At 42.1% G+C, this 23,741-nt stretch overlaps 1 protein-coding gene across 3 annotated transcripts in view; it reads right to left on the bottom strand.

The window, feature by feature from the left end:
• Window positions 1-23,741, bottom strand: part of b3galt1b (UDP-Gal:betaGlcNAc beta 1,3-galactosyltransferase, polypeptide 1b) — a 131,023-nt gene that overhangs the window by 7,536 nt on the left and 99,746 nt on the right. The window contains exon 1 of one of the 3 annotated variants that reach the window (XM_023980832.1): window positions 7,017-7,206. The exons of the other annotated variants lie outside the window; for them this stretch is intronic. The gene's annotated coding sequence lies outside the window, so the exon portion shown is untranslated. Of the gene's footprint in view, window positions 1-7,016; window positions 7,207-23,741 lie in introns of those variants that run through there. 3 annotated transcript variants of the gene reach the window in all.

Genomic DNA, 23,741 nt, shown 5'->3' with positions numbered 1-23,741 from the left:
GTGGAGACACTATTCTATTCACTGAGTTCTTCAGCCTGTTTACATTCCATACATCCTATTTATTGAATAAATGTGCCTTCAATGTTAAAAAGCCAACTGAACCAATTGCTTAATCAGCGTTATTCTGCGAGTTGAGTGGACTTCAAAAGGACAAGAACTTGAGCCTGTGTGTTAACGATTGTTTACTCAACAAACTCCGCTCAAAGTGAGCTGAATTTGAACAAGCTTGTTGAGTAAAATTACAAACGTATCTTTGCTCAAAACCACGCCCATTATTATCATATTTCCCAGCATTCTCTATTACAGGTTGAATCTCTGCTTCCTCCTGCATGCATTGCAGCCTACCTCAGTCTCACCACTGAGCGCCACTTCACTGTCTCTCACTAGCCTACTCTCTGTAACTAAAAGTTATTATGAGAACTTAGTAGCCAATGTTTTGCTACTGCTGAGGTAGGCTCCGTATAACGTTGGCTTCTTACTTCATCCTTCTTGCTGATTGAGTCCTTCAACGTTACTGCAATATAAGTTTCTGCTGGCAGCTAGCTATCTGACTGACATACACTATATATACAAAAGTATGTGGACAACCCTTCAAATTAGTGGATTCGGCTATTTCAGCCACACCCGTTGCTGACAGGTGTACACAATTGAGCACACAGCCATGCAATCTCCATAGACAAACATTGGCAGTAGAATGGCCGTACTGAAGAGCTCAGTGACTTTCAACGTGGCACCGTCACAGAATGCCACCTTTCCAACAAGTCAGTTCGTCAAATTTCTGCCCTGCTAGAGCTGCCCTGGTCAACCGTAAGTGCTGTTATTGTGAAGTGGAAACGTCTATGAGGAACAATGGCTCAGCCGCGATGTGGTAGGTCACACAAGCTCACAGAGTGGGACTGTCGAGTGCTGAAGCGTGTAGCGTGTAAAAATCATCTGTCCTTCACTGCAACACTCACTACCGAGTTCCAAACTTCCCTCTGGAAGCAACGTCAGCACTTTTCGTCGGGACCTTCATGAAATTGTTTTCCATGGCCGAACAGCTGCACTCAAGCCTAAGATCAACATGCACAATGCCAAGCTTTGGCTGGAGTTGATGTAAAGCTYTCCGCCATTAGACTCTGGAGCAGTGGAAACGAGTTCTCTGAAGTGATGAATCACGCTTCACCATCTGGAGGTCTGACGTACAAATCTGGCTTTGGCAGATGTCAGGAGAATGCTACCTGCCCGAATGCATATTGCCACCTGTACAGTTTGGTGGAGGAGTAATACTATTCTGGGGCTGTGATTCATGGTTTGGGTTAGGCCCCTTAGTTCCAGTGAAGGGAAATCTTAAAGCTACAGCATACAATGACATTGTAGACGATTCTGTGTTTCCAACTTTGTGGCAACAGTTTGAAGAAGGCCATTTCCTGTTTCAGCATGATAATGCCCCCGTGCACAAAGCGAGGTCTCGACGAACAGGTGTCCACATACTGTTGGCCATGTAGTGTATCTACTGTATTACCAGTTGTGCGCTCGTTCTCCGAGAGTATTTTTTTGTCTGTAGACACGTCAGGAGTCGCGGGCGGTTTTAAAATTGCCTTCTGTCYGGCATCTCGCAAACACACTGTCAGCAGCGTTTCTACTTGAGCAGACGGGTAGTTTGTTTCATGTCCGGGAGGCAAATCCAGGGGACGCAGGTGACCAATAAATAACCAAATAACCACTGTTCATGATTCCAATCGTTCGCAAATAGGCAGGCGCGATTAGTCCGATCAAGAATATAAGCGTTCTGTGCTTTGATCAACTCTGGAAGCAATATTTAGATGTTGACCCGTAATTGATTTTCTTTAATGTATACAATATACAGTATATATATTTTATTATAAAACATGTCAGMGGTCTGCACCTCGGCGTCTTCACATGTAGTTACGGACCCGATTATTTTCAGCTTGTAAATTCCATTCTTTCTTGGCTATAAAACATAGAAGTACATCTCATCTCTCGTCAACCTGAAAAGTTAACGCAAAGAATGTCTGGACAAAGACATCCCAGTAGCACAAGGTCTGCCTGCAATGCTCCCCGACACACTTGTACGCATGGAACCATTTCCCAGCTACATTCGGCCCCTGTGCATTAAAATCATTGAATTGTCCCTGAATCTGCTGTCAGTGATTTGTTGCAACAGAAAAACTATTGTCTTTTCAATTACTTAATAATTCACTGATAGATGTGCTTAGTTACAGTAAGATGGCACTACAATGTGCAATGCTAGACCTAATTCAATGAGAGTAATATCCAATGCATCTCAGGCTGAACTGTGCAGGGTCGCATTAGTAGTCCAGCCATGAAATAGTTCCTTGCTAGCAGATGTAGAGAGCCTGAGTGACTACAGCCCATACTCATGCCAACTTCCAAGCATGATGTACGTGACTCAGCAGGCAAATTACACTGTGTTCATAATATTAGCCACGATAGTGTTTTTGAATACACACATAATTTCTACAATTGAAGGGATCTATCCACATTTAGAATGTCTAAAATCAAATCCAGCTTGATTGAGAGACAGAGGCTTTTAGTTGCCATGGCAGCATGCTGAAGTCAACAGCAAAAAGGGGGTAAGCTAGGGGGCATGAATCTGAGAGAGAGTACCCAGCAGCACTTATACAGAATGATCCGAACAGCTCTTAAAGACTCACTTTAACAGTCCTACAGTGTAATTATGTGTTCCAGCGCCACTGCACTTCACTAAGCAATGCCTACCGGTGACACATTGCCATTTTAAGTTGATTAAGTAAAGTGGCAATAAAAGGTTGCTCTTTTACATTCATGGCTCAGTCATTGACTCTCCTAAGTGTTTGGAGACTGGGGGCCAAAATGGAAAAAGTAAGTAAATGTGCCTTACCAGCATTTTTCGGAAATGACCAAGGAAGAACTTTCTGTACTGTGAAAACCTAGCAAAACTTATGCCAATTCCTGTGGCAATAGTATTTCTTCAACCAGACCTGAGCCAGATAGATCTACTGGTAGATCAGAGTCTGTCATCTCATTCTAGATTTCTTAACAGGGGTTTTCATTATAGCATTTCAAGTCATCCAAAACATGGACAATTTTGCATCCACCACCATTTCAACCATTTCACCACCATTTCGAATCAATACGACTTTGCAGGGGGTTCTAAACAACGAATAACAGAACAGCTTGTATAGTAGATTCTCTGGCATTGCATTTTCCCCTGTTTGTATGCATTGGTATGTTTTCTGCTGCTGTATGTTTGTCCGGTCTGTGTCGGTGTATTAGTCTCTGTTTAGATTACTGTAGCGTGTAGCGTGGGCAGCCAGCCAGAGTTTATTACTCCAATCCATCTCCATAATGCTGGATGTCATGCAGAGAGCCAATCATAATGTCTGCTATATGACTGGACCAGGCGGCTGACTGTCTGTCAGAGAGGACACTATAAGAAAAAGACAACTCTTTCCTGTTTAGACACAGACACACACATTGCTGCAGGCGCTTTAACCATACTGAACTGGAATGGAGCCGGTAGGCAACACCTCACAGACTCAAGCAAAATTGTGAAATAATTAGTCAAAGCAATGAAAATAGACTCAATTTATCAAGATTTATTTTATAACAAGGGGTAAATCTGTGTTAGGAACGCAATACAAAGGCGACCATTCATCACAAAGTGACATGCCTTTCTCCCAGGCTGCAGGTGGAGTGTTTTGAACACTGGTTTGTAAAAAGGGCTATTATACAGTCCTCTGTACACAACAAGTCATTACTTGATTTATAGCCCCATGCAGATTTATGGACACAACTTTCGAATGTTTTTGCAATAACCACGTCTCTCTCTAATAGGTGCCAGATTCTATTAACTGGTCCACACATTACAGGGAAAGGTTGCACCTAAATCTTTCTTGACCACCTTTCTTCTCACAATCTTTTTTCAAAGGACCTACAGAAACTACTTTGTCGATCGAACCAGACTGTCAATTATATACAGGACCTGTTTTCATGAGTATGTTTTCCAGCTATTTCTCTATCCTCCATTCTAATCATTGTGTATCACAATTCCATGTGAGCCTGGCTGTTGCTTTACATTTACACATCAAAGCATTATACCAGCTCTCCTGATATAACATGATGTATGAAGGTCTTTCTCAGGGTTGGATTCCTACAGTATTTATAATTTTTCTTCAGAATTTTGAATATAAATTGTGTTGATAAGACTACTGGCATGATACATGGCTCTGTGTTTTCTCATGATAACACATAATTGGATGATTACTGGTATGAAATACCGATGGCGAAACAGCCTGGCAGAGAAGAGATGTGATAAAAACTATATGGAAGTTGACAGGGTGCAGCACAGCATGTGGTGAGTTTTAAAGAGATTATCTGGTACTTTTGTATACTTTTTAGCCAGTAGTTCTGAAAGTAGGGCCCACAAGCTAAAGGTGGTCCCCGAAAATYGCGTACTGCGTCACATACAGTGCATTTTGAAAGTATTCAGACCCCTTCCCTTYCTCCAAATTTTGTTATGTACAGCCTTATTCTAAAATTGATTAAATTAATTGTTTTCCTCATCAATCTACACACAATATCCCATAATGCTAATGTATTCAAAATAAAAAACAGAAATACCTTATTTACATAAGTATTCAGACTCTTTGCTATGAGACTCGAAAACTGAGCTCAGCAACCAAATGTGGAAAGGTAACAAAATGAGGAAAAAGTCAAGGGGTCAGAATAGAACTGATTCCACAGCCTATTCCATCACAGTCTACAAATGTTCCAATAGACAGACCTTGTGAAATCTATTGTTCCTGGTGAGATAAATGGCTTTGGTGTGGAATACGTTTTGTCAGACAGCTGAACGTGGTTCTGAAGAAAGTGACTGTAACGGCTGTCGTCTTCCTCCTCGCCTGAGGAGGAGAAGTTTGAAGGATCAGAGGACCAATGCGCAGCGTGGTAATTGTTMATCTTATTTAATGGAAGTGAACAACTCAAAATACAAAAACAACAAAGGTGAAAACCGAAACAGTTATATCTGGTGCAGACACACAAAGACTGAAAACAACCACCCACAAAACCCAACACAAAACAGGCTACCTAAATATGGTTCCCAATCAGGGACAACGATTGACAGCTGCCTCTGATTGAGAACCATATCAGGCCAAACACAGAAAACCAACACAGAAATAGAAAACATAGATTACCCACCCAACTCACGCCCTGACCACACTAAAACAAAGAAAATACAAAAGAACTATGGTCARAACGTGACAGTGACACAGCTGACTGTGCTGGTGCTTTGAGTTGCAACTTTCAGCAGTCATGAAATGATGACGGTAGCTTTATCTCTGTGTATCTGTCAGTGTATTGTACGTTCTGACAATGGACTGGACGGCAGGTTATTTGTCATCAAACTTCTGAAACGTGAAGTTTAAGGGTATCAATAGAGCAGGTAGTGGTTTATGTTTTCTTGAGTGTACATGGACATCTCGAAAAATATGCACAACGTTTAAAATGACATCTCGCTCCATGTTCCACTGTGTCATATTACACTACACGTCTGGGTAACATGATGATCTCTCTGTTTGCCCCCTCCATGCACTAGTGGTCTTCACGGGTCCACCCGAACACGAATACCCRAGACCCGACCCAGGATCCAAACTTTTCCCTCKGGTCCGGGTCGGGTCCTGTTTAATCGTCATYGGGTCTTGGRTCTATGTAACTACAGCTGATAGACCCAGCTGTCTAACAGACCACGGCCTGCATATCCTATAGCATAGTTATTTGACGCTAATAAGGTGAATTTATTGACTAATAGAAGGCCTAGCCAACATATTAGCTGACAACATCATGAAAACGATGTACGCACTTTCATGGGGCAGAAGACAGCATGATGTTGTGATTCTGGATGGCCAGATTGCCAGCAAGAATGACAAGAAGCTGCCATGTGGAGAATCGCAAGTGGCTCGTTTCAGCTCGTTTCATCTTGTTCTTGATACCATCTCTTGTTTTGAGGTGTTTTGACGGATTTCATGTCAATGCTAATATGATAAAAATTCTCTGGCCAGCTAACCACCAACTGTAATGACGTATTTGAAAGACAACATGTGCTCACTGTGCAAATGTGTGTTTTCAATMAATATTGGAGACGAAATATAGCTTACATGTTGTCAACAATCTAAGCAGATCCCGTCTGTTTTGCCCCATAGTTGCGCATATGTCARTTTTGTTGCTAAACAACCAACCCATCTATAAAGACCTATTCATTAAACAGAAGAGCAACTTTGCTGATAAGTCTTTGCTGTCACTCGGGTCCAATCGGGTTTGATTGTTATCGGGTCCGTTCGGGTCCGCGTCTGATTGTCCTCGGGTCAGTTCAGGTATGGGTCCAACTTTGTGGACCCGAGAAGACCTCTACCATGCACTCAGAGGAAGGGATGCAAAACTAATGACGTTCAGATACGATGTGAATCAAATTATCAATATCACCGTCTTCAAAAATGAACCCTCCTCTCTTATTTGTTGCTCTATCACTTTTATATTAGGGAAATATTATAATTTACATATTTTATGCTTACAGCACGGAAAACACGAGGGAAAATATACCAGGCAATTAAACTAGCGAAGCCACATAAAGCTAAATGAAATTGATCGCAAAAGACTGAGAAAAACAAGCTCATAAAATTGGAATCACTGTTACATTATTCCATACAGAGATAATTCAAGTCTCACAGGCAATATTCATCTTGGAGGAGAGTTTATGACAGTTTAAAAGCTTGGCACTCCGCTGTGCTGCATCTCTGCCACCCCTACTGTAAAGCCCCGAGGTGAATTAGTCAGCGTTCAGTTGAGGCTGGTACACTCCAGAATGGAACCCCTCTTTATGGTACAATATTCATGCTAAAAGGCCTGCCATAACAACGGCTATTAGTCTGAACTAATAACAAACCCATCAACATGCTTGTTATGTGACTTGTTAGCACTGCTTGAAGCGTAATGGAAAAGGTACCAATACTCACTGTGATTCTACCCCACCAGGGTTGGTTCCTATTTTAGAGCCATTATTCTCTAAAAAATGACGGTATTCAAGTAGTAAAAAATATGAGAGGTGCCAGTTTTATGTACTGTACACGCGAGCACCAGCGCATTTCAACCACTGCTTGTATGTTTCTGTATAACGAAGTGCAAAAACAGGACGACCGTATCAATTAGCAAGTGTAAGGTCAACTAGAACCTCTAAATGGAAAAGGAAACCAAGGGAGGAAATGTGTAACTTACTGACTGGGTTTCAAATATCTCCACAACACTTACACTCCTGTCAGTGACCTTCTCCTCCCTGCAGCCACCCCAGCTGCTGATACACATCAACTGGGTGATGGGAGTCACAAGCACCAACCTAACCGTCTGCATGACTCAAGACAGTCCCCAAATCCAGAATGAATTCAAGGCAAGTCATGGTATTATACAGAGCCATGATCGGATCTGAAATTACTCAAGTAAACAGCAGAATTAGCTTTAAAAASAAATACAACAGCACAACGCCTCTCCCCTTTCTCTCCTAAATAACTATTAGGCAGATGTGTATGTACTGATGTTTGGGTAACTGTCACCAATGTGTGTAACTGTCAGTGGGAACTTAAAAAAATAAAAATATACAGTTGAAGTCGGAAGTTTACATACACCTTAGCCAAATACATTTAAACTCAGTTTTTCACAATTCCTGACATTTAATCCTAGTAAAAATTCCCTGTCTTATGTCATTTAGTATCACCACTTTATTTTATGAATGTGAAATGTCAGAGTAATAGTAGAGAGAATTCTTTATTCATAATTTTTTTCTTTCATCACATTCTCAGTGGGTCAGAAGTTTACATACACTCAATTAGTATTGGTAGCATTGCCTATAAATTGTTTAACTTGGGTCAAACATTTAGGGTAATCTTCCACAAGCTTCCCACAATAAGTTGGGATTTTGGTCCATTCCTCCTGACAGAGCTGGTGTAACTGAGTAAGGTTTGTAGGCCTCTCCTCGCACACGCTTTTTCAGTTCTATTCACACATTTTCTATAGGATTGAGGTCAGGGCTTTGTGATGGCCACTCCAATAACTTACTTTGTTGTCCTTGGGCCATTTTGCCACAACTTTGGAAGTATGCTTGGGGTCATTGTCCATTTGGAAGATCCATTTGCCACCAAGCTTTAGCTTCCTGACTGATGTCTTGATTTTTCTTCCTATGTTGCCATCTATTTTGTGAAGTGCACCAATCCTTCCTGCAGCAAAGCACCCCCACAAATGATGCTGTCACCCCTGTGCTTCATGGTTGGGATGGTGTTCTTTGGCTTGTAAGCCTCCCCCTTTTTCCTCCAAACATAACAATGGTCATTATGGCCAAACAGTACGATCTTTGTCCCCATGTGCAGTTGCAAACCGTAGTTGGCTTATTTATGGCGGTTTTTGGAGCAGTGGCTTCTTCCTTGCGAGCGGCCTTTCAGGCTATGTCAATATAGGACTCGTTTTACTGTGGATATAGATACTTTTTGTACCTGTTTCCTCCAGCATCTTCACAAGGTCCTTTGCTGTTTTGTTCTGGGATGGATTTGCACTTTTCGCACCAAAGTACGTTCATCTCTAGGAGACAGAACGCATCTCCTTCTGAGCGGTATGACGGCTGCTTGGTTCCATGGTGTTTATACTTGCGTACTATTGTTTGTACAGATGAACGTGGTACCTTCAGGCATTTGGAAAGGATGAACCAGTATGGGAGGTCTACAATTTTTTTCTGAGGTCTTGGCTGATTTCTTTTGATTTTCCCATGATGTCAAGCAAAGAGGCACTGCAGTTTGAAGGTAGCCTTGAAAAACATCCACAGGTACACCTCCAATTGATCAAATTCTATAATTAGGCCGTCAGAAGCTTCTAAAGCCATGACATCATTTTCTGGAATTTTCCAAGCTGTTTAAAGGCCCAGTCAACTTAGTGTATGTAAACATCTGACCCACTGGAATTGTGATACAGTGAATTATAAGTGAAATAATCTGTCTGTAAACAATTTTGTAAAAATGACTTGTGTTATGCACAAAGTAGATGTCCTAACCGACTTGCCAAAACTATAGCTTGTTAACAAGAAATGTGTGGAGTGGTTGAAAAACGAGTTTTATTGACTCCAACCTAAGTGTATGTAAACTTCCGACTTCACCTGTATATATATTTGTGTAGTTCAGTCCTTGAACTGTTCTTGTCTATCAATGTTGTKTATTATGTCATGTTTTATGCTTTGTGTGGATCCCAGGAAGAGTAATAAAATACTAAGACCAGGTTAGCACATCGCGCTAAAGCCTAGGTCTCAGCCAAGGTAACTCATCTTCAGGTGTCAGGTTACTTATGTTGAACCACCTTCGCTACCCATGCTGACTAGCAGCAGGAGGCTAAGACCAACCACACAAAGAGAGACTATAATATAATATAATATGTTCACTTGAGAGYCCAGTACAGTAGTCAATTCACAGCCTCAGCAATCTAATAGCTGGACACAATCCCTAGAGAATATTTAATTGGCTGAGCATGCCCAGAAACACACCTATCAGAAGGTATGTTCTTTAGGATCACCTTGCATAAGTCAGGTCTTCAAAGTAAAACAAGAGTGAAACATAAAAACATGTCTGAAAAGTTTGGGGATCAGGTACCATCTGACTGCAGTGCAGATAAGTCTTCAGTACAGATAAGTCTACAGTATTGGACATACCTATTCATACTTGCCCTTTTTATTCACGTATYTCAAAATACACACAGAACAGGGGCATGGCTTGGCTTAAATCAAAGTCTGTCAGTTAGTTATTCGATGCATCACTGTGAATAAATCTTAATCCTCTTAAATAAGCTTCTACACACAACTACAAAGGACCCACAGATAGGATCCTCTTTAAGTGGAATGAGTGGGGCTATTCAATTCCCTCCCCAGCAGCATCACTTATTCAGCCACGATGCTAGGCAGAACATGCAGATCCTATCAAGACCCACTTGGTGGGAAAKCTGTTGTTGCTAATTTTAAGCATGGCACAGCAGAGGCTGTAAATAAATCATTAGGCACGTCTGAAACAATAAGGCTCATCTCCCAGGCTGCACTGTGGGACAGGTGGTGGTGTCGAGCTGTGTGCTGGAGACCGCTCTGTCTGTCTGGAGAGATGAGTCAGAGATCCAAACTCCCAGACCTTCTTATTTTACCCTTATTTAACCAGGTAAGTTGACTGAGAACACATTCTTCAACACATTCAGACCTGCTGTTTTCAACTCTCTAGAGACCGCAGGAGCGGTAGAGATACTTTTAATGATCGGCTATGAAAAGTCAACTGACATTTACTCCTGAGGTGCTGACTTGCTGCACCCTCGACAACTACTGTGATTATTATTATTTGACCATGCTGGTCATTTATGAACATTTGAACATCTTGGCCATGTTCTGTTATAATCTCCACCCGGCACAGCCAGAAGAGGACTGGCCACCCCTCATAGCCTGGTTCCTCTCTAGGTTTCTTCCTAGGTTTTGGCCTTTCTAGGGAGTTTTTCCTAGCCACCGTGCTTCTACACCTGCATTGCTTGCTGTTTGGGGTTTTAGGCTGGGTTTCTGTACAGCACTTTGAGATATCAGCTGATGTACGAAGGGCTATATAAATTTGATTTGATTCTCATTTACAGCAACAACCTGGGGAATAGTTACAGTGGAGTGGGGAAGAACGAGCCATGATGGTATGAGGGCCAGATTGGGAATTTAGCCAGGACACCGGGGTTAACACCCCTACTCTTAAGATAAGTGCCATGGGATCTTTAGTGACCACAGAGAGTCAGGTCACCTGTTTAACATCCCATCCGAAAGAAAGCACCCTACACAGAGCAATGTCCCCAATCACTGCCCTGAGGCATTGGGATATTCTTTTTTTTGTTAGACCAGAGGAAAGGGTGCCTCATACTGACCCTCCAACACCACTTCCAGCAGAATCTGGTCTCCCATCCAGGGACTGATCAGGACCAACCCTGCTTAGCTTCAGAAACAAGCCAGCAGTGGGATGTAGGGTGGGATGCTTCTGGCGTAAGAGAACCTATAAACCCTTTATCAACCCCCTTAACCCTCTGGTATCAGATGCCTGTGACATATTGTATCTGCTGTTCTCCTTCCACCAGGGTTGAGCTGCTCTGTGGAGACCTGCTTCCAAACACAGAGCTGGATCCCTGCCGGGATGAGGCCAACACTTGTGCTGCTGCCCACTGATCTTTGTTCTCCTCCCCCAGGGCCTACTGTGTCCAAAAATGCACCGAGCCAAAAGAGGTGTCATGGACATCCTATTTATTAATAGTAGAGCTCACCTTGACAGTACACCTCTCCACTCCACCTCTCTCTTCTGTCTGCCCTGAATGGCCTTACAACAAGTGAACATTTGTGGCACATATCATACTTTAATTTGATCTTACTTTATAATAACAGGACTCTGGTGAAGGCTGTGTGTAGCAGTGTAGGCCTATGTAGAGTATTGTCTCAGCGTAATGCACCGCTGGCCTGACAAGAGGAAGCCCAGACCACTGCAGRGAACTGTAGCATATTACTCCAAGGGAAAACAACAGCATGCTAGAGAAATGAACAGCTAAGTTTTTCATCATTACTAGTGCCCTGTGCAATTACCCACCATGCACTGCTCAACTTAATGAAGAGACAAGCACTGTACGCCATAATAACTAAATTTCTATAATTACAACAGGATGATGACAGATGGTTATATGTGAAGACATTACCCAGCWAACACATAACGTTCTGAGAACCATATGTTTCTTAGGTGGGGATTTCAGTACTTCAGCATAACGTTTCCTACAGATTTCCYCATGGTTCTATTTAAAGTAATGTTCTCAAATTGTTCAGAAAATGTTAAACAACGTTCTTCTGTGGGAATTTCAGTACTTTTTTGCAGGTTTCCTCATGGTTCTGCTTAAAGTCATGTTCTCAGAACATTAAGAAAACGTTCCATAAATACCACAAAAAAAACATCAGTAACGTTTGAAGAACATTCTAAGAATGTTATTTAAACACATATACTGTACATTCCATTCTCAGCATCAACAAAGCTCTCTCTATCCTCTATCTGGTTAAGTGTGTTCAGGTGTGTTGGCCATGCCCACTAACACCTGATCTTAATGAGTGCTTGTTTCTTTTGAAATGGGGTCTTTTTGAATAGACTAACATTAACAACATTGTATGAGTTAAAAAAACATGGCATGCTAGCTCCATCCTGGTGGTGCTGTGGACTCATTTCATGGATAGGGAACAGAAGATCCTAGGTTCCAATATCCCTGATGCCGTGCCACAATAAAAACGCATGATTAATGCCTAGGCAAATTMATTTCTATATGTGCTTAGAGTTCAAAACACTTAACCCAAACTAAGCTAGCAGTGCTATTAAAAGTCTTATCAAAACATGTTCTCAGGACGTTATTTAACTGTTTGKTCCACCAGCCACTCTGGCAGGTAGATGAAAATTGACAGTGCATTCGGAAAGTATTCAGACCCCTTCACTTTTAGYACTTTTTGTTACGTTACAGCCTTATTCTAAAATGGATCAAATAAAAACATTTCCTCATCAATCTACATACAATACCCCATAATGATAAAGTGAAAACAGGTTTTTAGAAATGTTAGCAAATTTATAAAATAAAAAACCCAGAAAWAACGTATTTACATAAGAATTCAGGACCTTCGCTATGAGACTTGTTGTTTTCATTGAGATGTCCTTGAGATGTTTCTAAAACTTGGTTTAAGTCCACCTGTGGTAAATTCAATTGATTGGACATGATTTGGAAAGGCACACACCTGTCTTTATAAGGTCCCACAGTTGACAGTGCATGTCAGATCAAAAACCAAGCCATGAGATCAAAGGAATTGTTTGTAGAGCTCCAAGACAGGATTGTGTCGAGGGACAGATTTAGGCAAGGGTACGAAAAAACGTCTACAGCATTGAATGTCCCCAAGAACACAGTGGCCTTCATCATTCTTAAATGGAAGAAGTTTGGAACCACCAAGACTCTTCTGAGCAACCGGGGGAGAAGGACCTTGGTCAGGGAGGTGACGAAGAACCCGATGGTCACTCTGACCAAGAACCCGATGGTCACTCTGACAGAGCTCCAGAGTTCCTCTGTTGAGATGGGAGAATCWCTGYAGCACTCCACAAATCAGGCTTTTATGGTAGAGTGGCCAGACGGAAGCCACTCCTTAGTAAAAGGCACATAACAGCCGCTTGGAATTTGCCAAAAGGCAACTAAAGGACTCTCAGACCATAAGAACAAGATTCTCTGGTCTGATGAAACAAGATTGAACTCTTTGGCCTGAATGCCAAGGGTCATGTCTGGAGGAAACCAGACACCGCTCATCACCTGGCCAATACCATCCCTACGGTGAAGAATGCTGGTGGCAGCATCATGCTGTTGGGATGTTCATCAGCGGYAGCGACTGGGAGACTAGTCAGGATCGAGGGAAAGAYGAACGGAGTAAAGTATGAAAACCTGCTCCAGAGCGCTCAGGACCTCAGACTGGGGCGAAGGTTTACCTTCTAACAGGACAACGACCTTAATCACACAGCCAAGACAACGCAGAAGTGACTTGGGGACAAGTCTCTGAATGTCCTTGAGTGGCCCAGCCAGAGCCCAGATTTGAACCCGATCAAACATCTCTGAAAATACCTAAAAATAGTTGTGCAGCGACGCTCCCCATCCAACCTGACATAGCTTGAGAGGATATGCAGAGAAGAATGGGAGAAACTCCACAAATACAGGTGTGCCAATGTCAYGCCCTGACCTTAGAGATCCTTTTTATGTCTCTATTTTGGTTTGGTCAGGGCGTGAGTTGGGGTGGGTATTCTATGTTCTATGTTGTGTATTTCTTTGTGTTTGGCCGGGTGTGGTTCTCAATCAGAGGCAGCTGTCTATCGTTGTCTCTGATTGAGACTTAGGTATACTAAGTATACTGATACTTAGGTAGCCCTTTTTTCCACCTKTCTTGGTGGGAAGTTGACTTTTGTTTAGGGCACATAGYCTGTAGCTTCATGGTTTGTTTTTGTAGTGTTTGTTGTTTTTGTTCGGCGTCATTTTTATTCAATAAAGAAATTGTACGCTCACCACGCTGCACCTTGGTCCTCTTTTTCCAACGGCYGTGACAGCCAAGCTTGTAGCGTCATACCCAGGAAGACTCGAGGCTGTAATCATTGCCAAAGGTGCTGTTTTCGCTTTGTCATTATGGGGTATTGTGTGTAGATAGATTTTTACATTTTTAATTTAATCCATTTTAGAATAACGTTGTAACGTAACAAAATGTGCTAAAAGTGAAAGGGTCTGAATACTTTCCGAAGGCACTGTGAATTGCCAAGAAACACGAGGACAGTCTCACTTTGTASACTTTAGACTAAATTAGACCAACTTTCTTTCCTGTGCGCAGTGCCTCCAAAAATCTATCATCAGCACCACTCTGTGCACACAGCTCCCTTGCTAGACAGTCTTCCTACGCAAGGTGGGATATAGGATTCATATTTCTTTGTGCGATTAGTAGTTATGAAACAAAACAGCAGAAATACTTTGAAAACGTGCTCATACTTGACTTTTGACTATTTTTATTAGAGAATGTAACGCTCGCTAGAGCCCTGCAAATTGACCACCCCCAACGTGGCTGGTTAAAATAGACATTCTTAACAGCCAATACCGAAATCTACCCGCATTTGGTGGGTGGCGGGTGTTCATTTTATGCTCTGTGTATATCCCATCATGCTGATGATGGATGTCTAAATGAGGCCAGACTCAAGGCCTGCCCGCTCATTACAGTTCGTTTACACTAGCGTGTGGTAAATTTCAGGATTAGGCGGCAGATTGTTGAGGGCGGCATTTTCTGAGCTAAACTGACCAAGACCCGTCATTCAGGCTGTTTTGAGCTCCATCTGTTTAGCAAAAAAAAAAATATATATATATATATTTATTTTTGTGTGCCTGTTTTGCATGTTATTTTGGGATTAATACATGTCACATATCAGTTTGCAAATAATGTAAAACAAAATAATATTAGAGGTATGGTCTCTTTTTTGCTTTCTTGAGTAACGCAGCTCCAAAATGCAGGTGTTTCCGCCTAGCTCAGTGCTTTCTGTGGTGGTGGGGCAGCCAGCGAAAAATATGGGTTGGTAAAGTTCTCTAGTTGCGCCGTGATTGGCTCCGTGTTCTGTCACTTATGGTCTATGGGTAGAGCTCGAAAATTCAAGCCCCTTGGATGCTGGCATAGAGTTACATTAGAAGTGCCCATCCAAGAAGGCTCAAATTCATTGGCCACAGATAAARTGATGTCAAATCACGTTATATCTACAGTAGCTTTGATTGGACTGATCCAAAATCTTAGCTAGCAAGCTAGCAGTCATCATCGTGAATCAAGACAATTTGCTGGCAAATCCTTTTCAATCCTTGTCATATGAAGAGACATTCTTAAGAGAAATTATAGATAAAACGTATCGGTGCTCATCGGCCTTTGGACATAAATATTACACAACAAGTTGGAAATCGCAAATTCAACAATGAGTGGTTTGGAAGGAATCAGTGGTTAACTGCAAGCATTGAAAAGCAATCACTAGCCTACTATTCAGTTGAGTGGTTGTGTGGTCCAAGTCTGGGTTTAAGGGTCTCTTTTCCAAGCTTAAAAGGATAAACATTCAACATTGGCCATGCTGTCAATCCAGCATGACTTCTGTCGCATTCAAAACAACTGGAAACTCGGAACTGGGAAATCTCAGACGTCAGTGAGTTCAAGACAACTGGGAACTCAGGAAAAAAAACAAGCTCCGACTGGGAAAATACGATGATCCAACTTGGAATTCCAAGTCGGGAACTTTGGCCTCTTTCTAGAGCTCTGACCTGAAAATCACTGACATCATGATTCGTCCTTGTTTTTTCSGAGTTCCCAGTTGTCTTGAAAGCACCATAAATCCAGAGAATGCCAGACTTTGATGCCAAAATTTGCCCACGAAGGACCGCCGTGCCACCTTCCTGTTCAAGTGAGCACAACACAACAAGGTGAGTCCAAAAATGTCTTGTATGCTTCTGTATACATTTTGTAATATGCCAGGGAGATATGTATACTGTACTGTAGCTAAGAAAGTAATACTAAGTGTATGTTGTGTAGTAAGCTGTTAGTAGCCCATGTGCCTCACCATAACAATTTGGTCCCTTTCCCCCTCCTAATTTGGCTACTGTTCTGACTTGGTGGTGCACATGTAGCCTATAGCCTGTTTTAGAGAAATGTAATCATTGAATATTGTAAGAGCTTTCATTGTTTGCTTACAGTATATGCCCCCTTTATTTATCCTACGGTTCTGACTTGGTGTACAGTGAGAATACTGTAAGAACCACCATGTTCTGAATTCTGCCGCTGTACATTTCAAAAGTGCTGAACAAATAGTTAGATTAATTACATCCGCCCTAGCTCGCTCATTAATGTCTTAATCATTACAGATTTCCTCTTATCCGCTCGTCGTCCCTTTATGCTATAGTTTGTACATCTCAATTGTCAGTAGAAACTACATTTGTTTAAGCAAGTCAGCCATATCATCTATGTTTTTTTAAAAGGCAGTAAATGAGGCTGAATTAAGTGTTTCACTGTCAGTCAAGTCTCTGATGATAGCCAGGTGTAGAAGTGGTAAGGATTCACTCCATGGTGCTGAAAATAAAGCTCTGCTGTTGGGACAGCTTTATGTAGGCCCTACCAGTTTGCGGSCACTGTTTGTCACCTTTATAGTGCAATTCATGTATTGTTTAGTGTTGTGTTGTGGCTTTGCTGGCATGCATCCCCCACATTTTTTTTAACGTTTGCCCCACCAAGATTTACATATCCTAAAAACAGGACAGGTCAAAGTAAAATTGACAATATGGAATGGACAATCACAACTGTTGTYSAGGAGTTTCACCCCATTGTCATGATCAGTGGTTTCAAGTTTGTATCTGTCAATTTTTGACAAGCTGATCATAGCAAAAAAGAAAATACTTCTGCATTTCACGCGCGCCATGTAAACATATTCCAAATAGGCTAACGAAAACTCCTGATAAAGTTGGGTAGCTGATATGCAGAGCTTAAATATCCAAATTGATTAGTCACAAGAATCAGGAATAACAAAGCCAATGCAATGACCTGTTTTACAAACTGTGGGCCTACCACAGTGGATGGGCATTCATAAAATTCCATTGCGGGCTGACATGGTAGGCTACACMCCAGTAAGCATGAGCCAACGTCTTTTGGAAGTATTTTTGTAGCGCTTACCACAGGCTTACCACATATTAGATGGGCATTCATAAAATTCMATTTCAGGCAACACTGTAGGCTACACCCCAGTAAGCACGGACTGAAGCCAACGTCTATGTTCGGTTCAGATTTTATCTGGACCAACCTTGATTTGGCCTTAACATAGATGACTATAAATGACCTATTTTCAACTTTCATTCAGAACCAAAAATGAGCCTGATTTCAACTTCTGGAAAATAGTATTTTCAACATCCGTAAAATACGTATTTTCAACTTTCATTCAGAACTGAAAATGAACATGATTTCAACGTCTGGAAAATACGTCCTGTAGATAGATGTCTTTTCAACTTAATTTAGCTTTCTACTTTTGAAGGTTTGTCGTTTTCTGGTCTTGCCTAGGGCGGAAGAATGGCAAGGACTGGCCCATACTGGCATCTTCTTCGTGGGGGAGGTAAAGTTATTCAGATCAATCTAGCCAAGCCTTTCATGTCTGAGGCAAGCTGAGTTGCTGACACTGAGATAGTGGTAATCATTAGCTAGGAGGTGTTCGTTTTAGAAAGAGGATTGTGTAGTTACTTAAGAATTAGATTAATAGAGACTTTCCTTTCTACTTTCAGTTAATCTGCTCTTAGGTTCTCCATCTGTCCCCATAATTGCTATTTCTGAAAAGAAGGGAACAGATCAAATTTAAATAAAGATAGGGGAGTTTTTGCAAGCCTAGCCACTAGCCTTGCAAATGATTCCTAAAACACAGTTAAGTCACGACAAGCTAATTTGTTCTGAGGTGTCAGCCCAGGTGATGCCTGCCAAACTTGTATAACTTGTTATCTAAAATATGGAAAATCATGAGACAAACCCTGGTTTCAGAACTCCATCAAACTATGCTAATCAGTCAAACCTCTGGAGTGAACCTACCATGACAGGAATTTATTGACCCTGGTGTATGGGAGACAGCAGCTGCTGCGGTAAATGCCCATGAACCACGTCTGAGAATGGTTATGGTTCCCCTATTCTGAGGAGGGGAAAAACATCCTACCGTACGCAAACAACTACAGATGCCGTTGCAAATGAGCGCAATAAATTCTCTTTTGAAATGTAATTGGCGTAAACGACATCTGTCAGAAGCTGACAGCTTTCGGATGAGGAGAGAACGGAATCCCTGGTTCTCTCTCTTCCTGCACATTAATTGCTATGTTATCTTCAGGGACAGTACTGCCAAAGTGAAACTAAACCCATTATTGGTATTCTATTACAGATGGCTGGCTCACTAGGGGTGAAGATGAGTGTTGGACATGAGTAAGAGCAAGTACAAAGCATCATAAAAGGCATTGGACACAACATGCTTCTAGTGTCTCAATTCAGGGAAGTGAACATGATCTAGACACATCATACAGACTGCATATAGAAATACTGTAGTTTATATTTATTGTCCAGGCTTGTGGTGTGACATTGGTATTCATGAGTGGCATTTTATAGAGAACCTTTGTTTATTGTTTTTCAAGCTCAATTTCGCTAATATGCATTAGCCTACYYRSGKMCCCAAGTCAAAATATCATGAGCTGAATGTTTGTCTAAATGAGCATGGCTCAAATGTGAGTGGGGAAATGTACATCATGGCCAAATGATTTCCTGTGCAATAACACATCACAGCTTGAAGGTTGTTGACAAATGTATGCTATCAAGATATTATGCAAATATTAATCTTCCTGGAAATGTCAACATTATGACAATCCCTCCTGAAATGCCAAGCAAACACAGTTTCTGCTCTGAGTGACGTGACAACTTAATCTTCAGAATATTGCTTTCCTCCAAAGGAAATCATGCAAAAATCACTATTTGCCAAACTTCCAGATGTTAATATACCAGCCTTGACTTTAGGTTCTCACTAGTAGTTAGTCTATAATTTCAAATAAAATATTGAAGAGCAATTGCCCCTAAAATTGCCCCAAACTGTGTTTGCTTGACAACTTCTCATTTCGATATGAGTCGGAAACTTTCATTCTACTTTCAAAATTGACTACAACGTGTAGATATGATAATCTTGATCATAAAGTCAGTCTTGTCCAAAACAACGTTTTGTGAGACTTGTGGTCGTGACTGCATCACAACGTAAATGAAGGTTGGGTTTGTTTCAATCGTGCCCACATACCCACAGCTGGCAGCAGACAATTAATCATCAATTCAGAGTGCAGATGCATGTGACCCAATCGTAACGCCCATGATACATTTTGGTTTACTTTGGATATCCCTATGGTGCTAGGTAGGGACCATCTGTAATTTACACAGTACATGGGACAATATGTAAAACTTCCAATAGCTTCAAATTGCAATGCTTAAAAACTTAAAACTAACTTTAAATTGTAGAAATTCATATACAAATATTGAAAGCATTTAATAAGGAAACTAAAAGGTGTGCAACATGTAAATATTGTCTAATTTACATTGTGTTGAAGGTTCCTAACTAGCTCCGGGGATAGTCTATCCAAAGTCAAACCAATTTTGTCACAGTTGCACACAGGGTTGGGAGTACTGATTAAAAGAAAACTGTAACTGCAATCTGTTACATTAGCAGCAAAAATATTGTAATCAGATTGCAGATACTTTTGAAAAACTAGATGATTACTTCTAGGATTACTTTTAAGTTCAGAAAGGATGTTTAAGATGTTGTTGTTGTTGACACCTTTTTGTTTTCTGACATTGAAATCAACATTGAAAAAAGGCGCAAGTTTAAGTTTGTTCCGCCTGAGGGAGTCTGACCACAAGTCAGAGACCACTATGATGACACACCAAATGCGTTTGATGGATCCTGGGAAAAGAGCACAAATAAGATTGTGTAGGCTACAKTTCAAGCTATGTCTTCCAATGGTGCGACTGCTGTCGGGATCCAAAGATTATATATTCAATTTGAATAAACGCTTGGAGGTAATGACGACAGCAGTGGTGTAGCCTATGAGCGATATGTATGTATTTCACAAATGTTCCCTCCCGAGAATAAATCCCTTTTCTCCCGCCTAACCCSGTATTTCCTGCCAAAACCGGAAGTGTCATTCAAAAGCATTGTAAAGCATATACTGTAAATAGGCCTATGTCTGGATTTGATTAGAGCTTTGATTTTAAAAATCAAGCCTGATGCTACCTGAGCCTGGTGAGCCATATACATTTTCTGAGCCCTACATTAAAGACATTTAATGAGCCCAAACCCCAAAAAAGCCCAAATGACTGTGCCATTATCCAATAACCTACATATCAAATCAAATGTTACAACAGGTGTAGACCTTACAGTGAAATGCTTACTTACAAGCCCTAACCAACAATGCAGTTAAAAAMAWWTWATTAAAAAATACCTACAAAAAACAAGAATAAGAAATAAATGTAACGAATAATTAAAGAGCAGCAGTAAAATAACAACAGCGTGGCTATATACAGGGGGTACCGGTACAGAGTCAATGTGCGGGGGCATCGGTTAGTCGAGGTAATTGAGGTAATATGTACATGTAGGTAGAGTTATTAAAGACTAGCAAGACAATAACAGAGAGTAGCAGCAGTGTAAAGTGGTGGGGGGGGGGGGGCAATGCAAATAGTCCGGGTTGCCATTTGATTAATGTTCAGGAGTCTTATGCTTGGGGTAGAAGCTGTTTAGAAGCTCTTGGACCTAGACTTGGCGCTCCAGTACTGTTGCCTGTGGTAGCAGGAGAACAGTCTATGACTGTGGCTGGCGTCTTTGTCAATTTTTAGGGCCTTCCTCGACAATGCCTGGTATAGAGGTCCTGGATGGCAGAAAGCTTGGCCCCAGTGATGTACTAGGCCGTACGCACTACCCACTGCAGTGTCTTGCGGTCGGAGGCTGAGCAGTTGCCATACCAGCAGTGATGCAAACCAGTCAGGATGCTCTCGATGTGCAGCAGTTAGAACCTTTTGAGGATCTGAGGAACCATGCCAAATATTTCTCCATGATGGGAATAGGTTTTCTCGTGCCCTCTTCATGACTGTCTTGGTGTGCTTGGACCATGTTAGTTTGTTGTTGATGTGGGCACCAAGGAACGTGAAGCTCTCAACCTGCTCCACTACGGCCCTGTCGATGAGAACGGGGCGTGCTCGGTCTCCTTTCCTGTAGTCCACAATCATCCCTTTGTCTTGATCACATTGAGGGAGAGGTTGTTGTCCTGGCACAAACAAGGCCAGGTCTCTGACCTCCCTATAGGCTGTCCCGTCGTTGTCGTGATCAGGCCTACCACTTTTGTGTCATCAGCAAACTTAATGATGTTGTTGGAGTCGTGCCTGGCCTTCAGTCATGAAGTGAACAGGTAGTACAGGAGGGGACTGAGCACACACCCCTGAGGGCCCCTGAGGATCAGCGTGGCGGATGTGTTGTTACCTACCCTACCACCGGGATCCAGTTGCAAAGGGAAGGTTTAGTCCCAGGGTTCTTAGCTTAGTGATGAGCTTTGAGTGCACTATGGTGTTGAACGCTGAGCTGTAGTCAATGAATAGCATGCTCACATAGGTGTTCCTTTTGTCCAGGTGGAGAAGGGCAGTGTGGAGTGCAACAGAGATTGCATCATCTGTGGATCTGTTAGGGCGGTATTCAAATTGGAGTGGGTCTAGTGTTTCTGGGATAATGGTGTTAATGTGAGCCATGAACAGCCTTTCAAAGCACTTCATGGCTACAGACATGAGTGCTACGGGGCGGTAGTCATTTAGGCAGGTTACCTTAGTGTTCTTGGGCACAGGGACTATGGTGGYCTGCTTGAAACATGTTGGTATTACAGACTCAGACAGGGAGAGGTTGAAAATGTCAGTGAAGACACTTGCCAGTTGGCTTAGCGCATGCTTGGAGTACATGTCCTGGTAATCCGTCTGGCCCTGCGGCCTTGTGAATKTTGACCTGTTGAAAGGTCTTACTCACGTCGGCTGCAGAGCGTGTGATCACACAGTCGTCCGGAACAACTGATGCTCTCATGCATGTTTCAGTGTTACTTGCCTCGAAGTGAGCAAAKAATTAATTGAGCTCGTCTGGTAGGCGCCTGTCACTTGGCAGCTCTCGTCTGTGCTTCCCTTTATAGTCTGTAATAGTTTGCGAGCCCTGCCACATCYGACAAGTGTCAGAGCCGGTGTAGTACGATTGGATCTTAGTCCTGTATTGACACTTTACCTGTTTGCTGGTTCGTTGGAGGGCATAGCGGGATTCCTTATAAGCTTCCGGGTTAGACTCCCGCTCCTTGAAAGCAGCAGCTCTACCCTTTAGCTCAGTGCGGATGTTGCCTCTTATCCATGGCTTCTGGTTGGGGTATGTACGTACAGTCACTGTGGGGATGAGAAGGCTTTCACTTCTCTTCACGAAGATTGAATGGTTATGGGTCTGAATAAATAACTGCTATAGCCTACCGCCATTGCGCATTCACTCTTCTTTCAAACTACCCGTGAGTTCTATTGGCTGTTGTATTTAACATTCAACAAACAAAAGCTTGCGTCCCTCTTCGAATAGTCTATTGGTATAAGTACAAAAATGTCCTGCATGGGWCTCCAAGAGATAAGGAGCATTTTTAAGGAGAGGCCAGCTGAGCACAGGTGCGTGTGTATTTCTCAAGAGACAGAGGCTATAAGTTTGAAGCTTATTATGCATAACCCATCATAAATTCGCTGAATATAAGGCTAATACTGAATTTAATGTATTACCTGAAAGAGGTAGGCTAGGACATCTACAGTGAGGGAAAAAARTATTTGATCCCCTGCTGATTTTGTACGTTTGCCCACTGACAAAGAAATGATCAGTCTATAATTTTAATGGTAGGTTTATTTGAACAGTGAGAGACAGAATAACAACAAAAATATCCAGAAAAACCCCTGCTCAAGAAAGCACATATACATGCCTCTGAAGTTGCCAATGAACATCTGAATGATTCAGAGGACAACTGGGTGAACGTGTTGTTCAGACGAGACCAAAATGGAGTTCTTTGGCATCAACTCAACTTGCCGGTGTTTGGAGGAGGAGAATCTGCCTATGACCCAAGAAACCATCCCCACCGTCAAACATGGAGGTGGAAACATTATGCTTTGGGGTGTTTTTCTGCTAAGGGACAGGACAACTTCACCGCATCAAAGGGACGATGGACCGGGCCATGTACCGTCAAATCTGGGTGAAAACCTCCTTCCCCTCAGCCAGTATTGAAAATGGTCGTGGATGGGTATTTCCAGCATGACAATGACCCAAAACACACACGGCCAAGGCAACAAAGGAGTGCTCAAGAAAAAGCACATTAAGTCCTGGAGTGGCTAGCCAGTCTCCAGACCTTAATCCATAGAAAATCTGTGGAGGGAGCTGAAGGTTCGAGTTGGCCAAACGTCAGCCTCGAAACCTTAATGACTTGAAGAAGATCTGCAAAGAGGAGTGGACAAAATCCCTCCTGAGCATGTGTGCAAACCTGGTGGCCAACTACCAGAAGCA

The sequence above is a fragment of the Salvelinus sp. IW2-2015 genome, linkage group LG36 (assembly GCF_002910315.2).
Source record: "Salvelinus sp. IW2-2015 linkage group LG36, ASM291031v2, whole genome shotgun sequence".
Lineage (NCBI taxonomy): Eukaryota > Metazoa > Chordata > Actinopteri > Salmoniformes > Salmonidae > Salvelinus > Salvelinus sp. IW2-2015.
Note: the sequence above shows the minus strand (reverse complement) of the source record. Positions and strands in the feature narration are given on the sequence as shown.